Raw genomic sequence first — 9,586 nt, forward strand, 5'->3', positions numbered from 1 at the left:
TCAAGGAGAGGGTTATAAAGCTTAGGCAGACAGGGAGAAACTGTTATTGGACATTGGAAAAAATTTTTGATAGGAAGTATTGGAGAGTTTAGCAAAACTGTTGCTGATGATAACATAAAAAAAAAATAACACCTTTGTGTTAGAAGTTGTAGAACTCAAGAGTTATGTATATAACCATGTATAATCACTTACCATGTCAATAAATCATATTGATTCATATAGACCTTTGGTTATGACTATGGGTTGTTTCTGAAGTCTTTAAGCTGTGACTTTGAGTTTGGTCTCTTGAGATTGTTCAACCACTACTCCATTAAGGCTTCCAGCACTGTTAGGTGGCATTTCATCTATGCATCAAAGTACAGAGTAACAAAAAATTGAAGATAATTTATTCATACCTTTCTAATAATCCTGAGACCAGAAGGCACATATGTTCCTTATTAAGTAACGATAATAATTGTTTATATAAACTTTAAGTTGATAATGCATATTTATATACATAATCTTACTTGATCTTTGCATTTAACCCTTGAAGTAGTTATTTCACTTTTAATAAGTGAAAACCATCCACAATAACTTATTTGCCCAAATTCATAACAAGTACGTGGTCAACCAAGGACTATATGTCAGGTTCTCTAGTTACAAGCCTTTTGTTCTCTTACAAATAATAAACGATTGTATAGAATTCCTGATATTTTTAAACTACTTGACTAAATATACATTCCTGCATGTTATGACAGCTATGACTGTCAGTTTTTAAAGGAGAGAATTTCATCAAATTGAGAAACATGTGTCAAGCCCTGCCACTCCAAATATAATATCTGAACTGCAATTAAGTTCTTAAAAGAATAAACAGAAAGCATAGATAATTTCAAGCATATGTGAAGAGAAATATCAGAAAAAGTGATACAGAAGCTAATTATTTCCATTACCAAGCACTTCTTCATGTACAGAATGAATTACTATTATCACTGCAGGCTCCATTACTTATTAAATAAACTTCAATTTATTAAAATTTAATTTCCACAAAACAGTAGAAATAAAGCTTGTCACAGAGTTGAAAAAACAAACAGTGGAAAATTATCTAGTCTAGCTACAGCAATTTTGTAAAGTGGAATAAACACACCTTTATTATCTAACTCTTTAGTTCTTAGTTATTAATAAAGCAATTCATATTTGTTCTTTGTTAGCTTTCAAGGAAGCTGTGATTTAATTGATTTCAATCAACATTTATTGAGTCTAACTCTATGCAGAGCACGTATCTGGGAGTTGGAAGCATTTAATTACAATAACCCATGGCCCCTGATCTCCAATGAAAACAATATGCAAACACTTGTAAGACAAGGCAGATTTTGGCAAGTGCTACACAAGAGGTTTACATACAACAGAGGAAGGGAGAAGAAGAGATTTAATCCAGACTTAAACTGTGTGCAAAAGCTTTGATGAAGAAACAGAAGTGAATATAAAGATTTCAAGACTTGAAGGCTGACAAAAACCCGTATTTCCACTTAAAAATGTTCTTAGTTCTACTGAACTGTTTTTAATAGCCTGAGTTGGTAAGCTCAGCTTTGTAAACCCAAGTTCTCAGCAATAACTTTAATTCTCTATGTATTGATTGCTCACGGAGCATTTAAGTAAATTATGACCAATATGGTTCTGTAAGAGGGGTCCCCAAACTCCATGCCACAGACAGGTACTTCCTGTCAGATCAGCGGGGCATTAAATTAGAGATTAGTACATGATAAATGTAATGCACTTGAATCATCCTGAAACCATGCCCTCCCCACTCCCCCCACCCCCAGTGGAAAAACTGACTTCCGCAAAACCTGTCGCTAGTGTCAAAACGGCCGGGGACTGCTGGTCTACAAGAGGGTTTCCAACAAACAGCATCCCTCTTCTCCACTAAACAAATAGATAAATAAAACAGAATAAAGAGGAGACCAAACTAGTATCTGTGCTGAGAGTTTAGTCAAGAATAAGATGGATGCCCGGGTGAGCCAAACGCACCCTTTAGGCAAACCTCAGAATAAGAACGTTGACTCACCAGTCACAGAAGCTCTGGCCTTTGCACCAACCAACCTTCACCTCTCTCCTCCGGGGCAGAGCTGGAAGAAGAGGGAAACAGTGCTTCCTGCAAGCAGCAGGCGCTCAGGAGAAGGCTGGAGCCCAGCTGAGGGGGGTGGGAGAGGTGGTGGAGAAAAAAAGGACAGTTAGAGCTTCAGCTAGGCCCAGCTAAGATAAGGGTGCATGCGTGTATGTGTGCGTAGTCACTCAGTCGAGTATGCCTCTTTGTGACCCCATGGACTGTAGCCCGCCAGGCTTCTCTGTCCATGTGATTTTCCAGGCAAGAATACTGGAGGGGGTTGCCATTTCCTCCTCCAGGGGATTTTCCTGACTCAGGGATTGAACCCTAGTCTCCTGTATCTCCTGCATTGGCAGATGGATTCTTTCCCACTGATCCACCTGGGAAGCCCCACGCTGAGTACCCCTTTCAAATTTACTATTCAAATAAGTTACTCTCCCTCCTCTGGGGAGACAGAAAAAAAGGACCAGGAGTGCTGAGAGAAAGGGCCTCCTCATGGAAACCAGAAGCAGGGAAGCTGTGATCAATCTTAAATATCCCCCCAAGATGATGTGGATGATTAAAGAAGAGATGCATCTTTCATATTGATCATCCACTGTTTCTCTTTTACAGACTTGCTCATGCTTTTAAGTTTTAAAGAATGGTCCATTTTTCTCTTGTCGATTTGTGTGATTCCAAATCAATAGATTTGTGTGATTCCAAATCAATAGTGTAACAGTAAGTATAAGAGGAAAACAAGTAGTTAGCACCCCGGTGTCTCACGTAGAAAGCCTCTCTGCTTCTCATTTTTCTTTCAGTTTTTATCATCCACCTTCCCTCCCCACTGGGGACTGGCTGGAAATGCAGGAAGAAGGCACCTTTTATTCATTGGTTGCTATACTTGAAACCAAAAGGTAAGAAGAGGGAAAAAAAAGCAAGTGAAACAGGCAAGAGTAATACAAGAAGAATTGGCTTGAAGGAATTCTAGAAACAGAATTTTCTAGAACAGATATTTCTCCTTAAACCAGAGAATGATTGAGTAGCTATGTAGGTATTTTAAAGAGTGGTCATGTTCCTGAGTCCCGTACAAATGTGTTAGTAAACTGACACAAAGTTTCTTGAAAATTTGGGACGTTGGATTAAACATGGATAAACAACAAGGACCACAGGAGCTCTGCTCCATGTTATGTGGGAGGGGAGTTTGGGAAAGAATGGATACATATATGTGAATGACTGAGTCCCTTTGCTGTCTACCTGGAACTACCAAAACATTGTTAATTGGCTGTACACCAGTATAAAATTTAAAAAGTCAAAAATCCAAATAGCTGTGTTTGCATATTCATCTGTGTTTAACATGTATTATTATAAGGAGCAAGAACTTTGAAATGAAATCAATATTTGAAAATTTGTAGACCAAAAATATTTGGGGCATATACTTTCTTATTTATCAACATCAACTACCATTTTAGTTCTTTTAAACAAAATTGTGACTATATCGGCTTGAGTCCCCACCACTTATGTGTTAGAAATGAACTCTGAAAGCTTTTTGTTCTCTTGAATTATCATTATTACAATCTAATATTTGGAAGCAGGTAAGTCATGACCCAGATGAACTGATAACTTTGAGTTTATCTGCAGGATTTATTCAGTAGGTAAAAATCTCATTGTATTGCAAAGAGAATAATGGTGGACAGGGAAAGAAACACAACATTCCAAAACATTTATAACTTTGATGTGACCATACATATTTTAGCTTCAGCTTGTGACTTTATTAAATAAAACTATAGTATATTCACAATTCCCTTTTGTCTCAGACAGTAAAGAACCTGCCTGCAGAGCAGGAGACCTGGGGTCAATCCCTGAGTTGGGAAGATCCTCTGGAGAAGGAAATGGCTACTCACTCCAGTATTCTTTCCTGGAGAATCCCACGGCCAGAGGAGCCTGGTGGGCTACAGTCCGTGGGGTTGCAAAGACTCGGACATGACTGAGTGGCTAACACTTTAGCTTTTCATCTATATTTCATGGCACAGGTACACTTCTCTTTACAGAGTGAAGGCTCAAAACCAACAGAACTTGTCACTTTAAATGAAGATGTATCATGGTAACTTTCTCTCAGAAGAACTATTTCTGAAATTAATAACTGCAGTTTTCTGAAGAGCTACATTATGGCTTTCCTCTAGTTTTTCATGTCAAGTTCTGCTCTAAGTAAAGATTTTCATATTCCATGAGTTATTATCACTACCTACAGCTTGCCAGTGTAGGAAGAGGTCTGGCAGGAGAAATCACCTTGCTGGCCTTGAAATGTTGGGAGTTCTAATTAGCAGAGGGTAGTGACTGCTTGTGCCACCTGGAGTATTTTAATATTCCTCCCTAATGAGATGAATATCACTTCCCTGCAATCAGGGAGCTTTCCCAGGGTTCCCAATCAACTCACACTATTTTTAGATTCATTCAAATTGGCTAATTATGAGGATTAGCATGAATTATACCTAGTGTTTTACTAGGTGTCCAAGTGTCATTTCAATATCAGAATTATCATCTTGGTATTCTGTGGAGAAAGGTTAGGAATGGTTAAAGTTACACCCCACACTGCACAGAATTTGTTGTAAAGATGTATCTGATCTTAAAACCAGATCTTGATTAGAAATGCTCTACTTTAGGAAGAGAGTGAGAAGGGATTGGTAAGTATAAAACCTTCTCAGAGTGCTTTCTAAAGATCTCAGTTTTTAATTCAATAATGGAGGGAAAATTAGGTAACCAACAACAAAGAAAATGGACTTGATATTTCATTGATAATTCTAGAACTCAATGTAAGATAAATGTCGTTAAAATATTAAAGCCAATTAAAAGGACTTTAAGTTACATTTGAAACAAAATAAATAAAATAGTGTGGGGTAAATAGAGTCTTGGTAAGGCACGGCAAAGTCATGTGGAACTACTTAACTTGCCCAGAGGAGTGAAACATTTTTAAGAGAACACATTTCTCTCTTAAAAGAGTGAAAATGTTCTTATGGACGGACCACCTTCTAGGATTCTGAGAAAGCCCATGGACCCACCTGCTGGTCTCTTAAACTCTGAACACTGCTGGAGACCAGGAGGAATACGAAAAGTTTGAAGACCAGTTTTGATTTTTCAAGAGGAGACAAAACAGATCAGTGAGCTCTTGAGTCTGACCTTGGGCAACACCCTGGACTAGATTATTATTAAAGAAACGATTTGTGAGCTTCTGCAAGAGAAGTATTGGAAGGTCTGCCACACGACCTTTCTAAGAGCTGCTGAAAGGAGGATGTGTGACCCCAAGGAATTAACGCTTTCTTTATCAAAAGATCCCTGCTGTTATGGGCTGAACTGTGTCAACCTCAAAATTTATAGGTTGAAATCCTAACCGCCAGTATCTCAGAATGTGGCTGTATTTGGAGATAGGGTCTTTAAAGAAGTGATTAAGTTCAAATGAGGTCGTACGAGTGGGCCCTGCTCCAATTGCCTGGTCACCTTTTAAGATGAGATTAGGACACAGAAACGCACAAAGGGAAGACAGTGTGAAAACACGGGGAGAAAACCAGTCCAGGAGAGAGACCTCAGAGAAAAACCAGCTCTGCCAACACCTTGATCTCAGACTTTGAGCCTTTAGAGCTTTGAGAAGATAAAATTCTGTTATTTAAGCCACCCAGTCTGGAGTGCTTTGTTATGGCGGCACAAGCAAATGAAATGCAGCAGCTAAAGCTCAATAAGAATCATGTGGCGGCGATGTAAAATGGAGGACTCTTAAAGGTATCGCAATAAAAACAGGATATATGATTCTCTGTACTTATATTATCTGGTACTCAGCTGGGAGAGATAAGTCATGCTAGTTATTTTAACAGAGAGAATTTAACCTAAAAAATAGCTAACTAGCCATCTGAATTTCCTGGGACAGCAATAACAAAGTACCACAAACTGGAGGGCTTAGACAACAGAAGTTTATCATTTCATGGTTCTGAAGACTGGAAGTCCGAGATCAAGGTGTCAGGAGGGGTGCTTCCTTCTGAAGGCGCTGAGGGAGAAGCTGTTGCTTGCCTATCTCCTCATTTCTGGTTGTTTTCTGGCAATCCTTGGTTTATGGATATCTCACCTTGATCCCTACCTTCATGTTCACATGTTATTCTTCCTCGGTGAGCAATTGTCTCTGTGTCCAAATTTCCCCTTTTTAGAAGGACAGAGTCATATTGCACAGGGCTTCCCCTGTGGCTTAGTGGTAAAGAATCTACCTGCAAAAACGCAGGAGACTTGCAGGAGAGACAGGTTAGATCCCCGGGTCAGGAAGATCCCCTGGAGTAGGAAATGGAAACCCGCTCCAGTATTCTGGCCTGGGAAATCCCATGGACCAAGGAGCTTGGCAGACTGCAGTCCACGGGCTCGCAGAAGAGCAACTAAATAACAACAAAACAACAAACTATTGCACTAGGGCCCACCCCAGTGAGCCCATCTTAACTATCTGCGAAGGCCTGAAGAGCCAGAACTTAAAGCAGTCACTTATGTTAGGGACAAAATAGAATTGGTCACTGCAAGTGCATCGAAGAAAATGACACTTAATGTTACCTAAGTTGCAGAATTTTCAGCTCTTCTCAGGAATCAGCAGAGGACTTGGGTGAATCTCCCAGCCACCAAGTCTGCCCACATCAGGTCTGGACTTGCTTGTTCCCTCGATCCAATAGGGAAGAAAACCCCTCGGCAACCAGTCATATGAAAAGGCCAAATCACTTTCACGTTTGCCTCATTAAAACCCCTAACCCGTGAGCAACTAGGAATTCATTGCTTTCAGAGCCTTGAGTTTCCAGGTGGAAACCCTTGCAATAAACACCTCTTTCTCCTTTGTTTTTCTCACTGTGCAGTGTTTGGTTTTTGACAAATCCTATTTCTAATTAAGTTTCCACTCCCAGGTACTGGGGTTTGGAATTCAGTATCTTTTAAGGGAACACAATTGAATCCATAATACTAGGTCATCTAAAAACCAAAACATTTTACAGAGATAGAAACTGAAGGAAGAGCTACCACCACTAGGAATGGAGGGGCACAGGGAAGGGGATGAACTTAAAACGTAGAAGCCTGGAGAAGGCGCCCCCAGGAGCTAGAGGAAGGGGGGTGTTGTCTATTTGTCACTCAGTCGTGTCCGACGCTTTAAGACCCCGTGGACTGTAGCCTGCCAGGTTCCTCCGACCGTGGGGATTCTCCAGGCAAGAATACAGGAGTGGGTTGCCATTTCCTTCTCCAAGAGGAAGAGTACTTATCCTTGTGCTCAACTGGTGGAATCCCTGAGAAGGGTGCAATAAGGCTGCTTCTGCAAACGCTGGGAAAACGGAAAGTGCTAGAAAAACCACAGACTTTGGAGAAACTGCATGCTGGATTCAGCCGCTGCTGCAAAAAGGCACTGCTCTTCCCTGGGTGAAGCATCACCGGGGTGAGGCTCAGGGGAACTGCACACTTTTAGCCCCTAGCGCCCCCTATTGGCAGAGTTTCTTAGGGGATGTTGGCAAAGCAGAATTGTAGTCTGTAAAGTTCTAGCCCCAGCACCACAAAGCAGAGTAAAGACAAGGTTTGTAGCTGAGAAAAAAATAAACCAATACCTAGCCTAATGTTTAATATGATTGGGCCAAGATCAGCAAAGGAGCTAGTGACTAACGGAGCAAAGTGTTTGAAGTCATGATTCTGCAAACATTAACCCAAAGGTGTCACAAAATTCCTGGATTTGTGGTTACTGATGTACAAGTTTTTGCCTTAAATTCCTTATCTATTAAATGGGTATGATAATAAAAAGTAGCTCATAGTGTCATGTGTCAAGAGGACACATAAAATGCACTTAGAACAGTAGATGACAGATTAAGAGCTCAGGACTCGTTAAATACTAGCTCTTATTTGATTACTATCTTGTTTAAATAACTAAAAATTCAAATACTAACAATTTTAGGGCATATACCTTCCTCTACAGGGAATTGATGAAATTTAAGAAAAGACAGGCATTTGTTCACTACCAATAAAATATATACAAGAAAACATGGACTTAATTTCATGAACTAAAATCAAATGTCTCAACCTTCTATTTAGTGTTCCATGGCTGATAATTGCTTCTAGAACTTTAAAGAAACTTTGAGAAAAGAGAACTTCTGCTTATGGGCAATATGACTTAAAAAGGTAAGATAGCAAACAGTTTTAAACCTGACTCTCTGCCACAGGTTGATGGTGGAATTACCTGGAATGCTAAATTGAGAATCCAAAGCCCCATCTGGGTTCAGAGGGAAAAAAGTTCAGAATCACTTAGTGATTGTTGCTGAAGGCATAAGGTGACATTCCTGTCCCTTCGTTGACTTTATCAACCTTGAAGAAAAGAGCATGGCTTGCAGGGTCAAAATTAGAACTCAAGTTCTAGTTCTTTGCAAAACTAAGAACAGAGATAATCAATGAAAAAAAAAAAAAAAAAAAACAAAACCTTATAATCTCTGTAGAATTCAGTAAGTGTTAGTAGCTCCTTTTCCTATATATGGTTTGACAACAATGCACGGTAGACCTAACACCATGTTCATACCTGTCAAATTTCCTAATTCTGTTACCATTTGATTGGTTATGCTACAAGTAATCAGTGTAAAGCACATTTGTAATGAAATGGGTAATGCATTCCGAATTCATTTATGCTATAGCAGAATCTCTACAATCATGTCATTTATCACACACATACCCCCTAAATTCAAACAGAACTATTTTTGAATGAATGAATAAGGATAAAGTTCAGCTTCTCTACACATATAATTACTTCAGCAGCTAAAGATGATACAGATTACATGAGATTTGTTTGAGTTCACCTTTTGCTGAATCAGGGAACAATTTTCTTTCTCCTTTAACTAAAGTGAAAGGTAATGAAATGTGATTGTTTTTCGGTGCCTGAGAAACAAAAGGAATAATTTCACCGACAAAAATAAGTAGCTTCCATGGGGCAAGACTTTTGTTAGAATAGACTCTTTTGTCTTTTGTGTGTGAAAAGGTCAGCATCCATGTTTAAGTTTCACCACTACATGAATTTCATGAATTTTATATTAATTCTGTGAAGTATCTGCTCCAGACAGTGCGTTTTCTTCCCCTGGATTTTTTTAAACATATTTTCTCAAAGGATTCCATCACAGAAATTAAACTTAGTCTGTACTTGTCAAAAAAATCTAGTGAATATATAAATATGTGTTGGATATGTATAAATCTTGGCTCTTCTATTTGGTCTTGCCCATTTACTTCATTGTTTAAATAGCACCATCTGGTGGTGAAATCAAATTATTGACATTATATTGTATTTTTTTTTTCCCCAGCATACTCCATTTATTCTTTTTTTTTCCCCCCACTTATTTTTATTAGTTGGAGGCTAATTACTTTACAATATTGTAGTGGTTTTTGTTTTTAAAAAATTTTTTATTTCATATTTGAATATTTGACTCAGAAGGTAAAGAATCTGCATACAATGCAGATTCGAGTTCGATCCCTGGGTCAGAAAGATCCCCTGGAGAAGGG

Source organism: Dama dama, chromosome 21, assembly GCF_033118175.1.
Source record: "Dama dama isolate Ldn47 chromosome 21, ASM3311817v1, whole genome shotgun sequence".
Taxonomy (NCBI): Eukaryota; Metazoa; Chordata; class Mammalia; order Artiodactyla; family Cervidae; genus Dama; species Dama dama.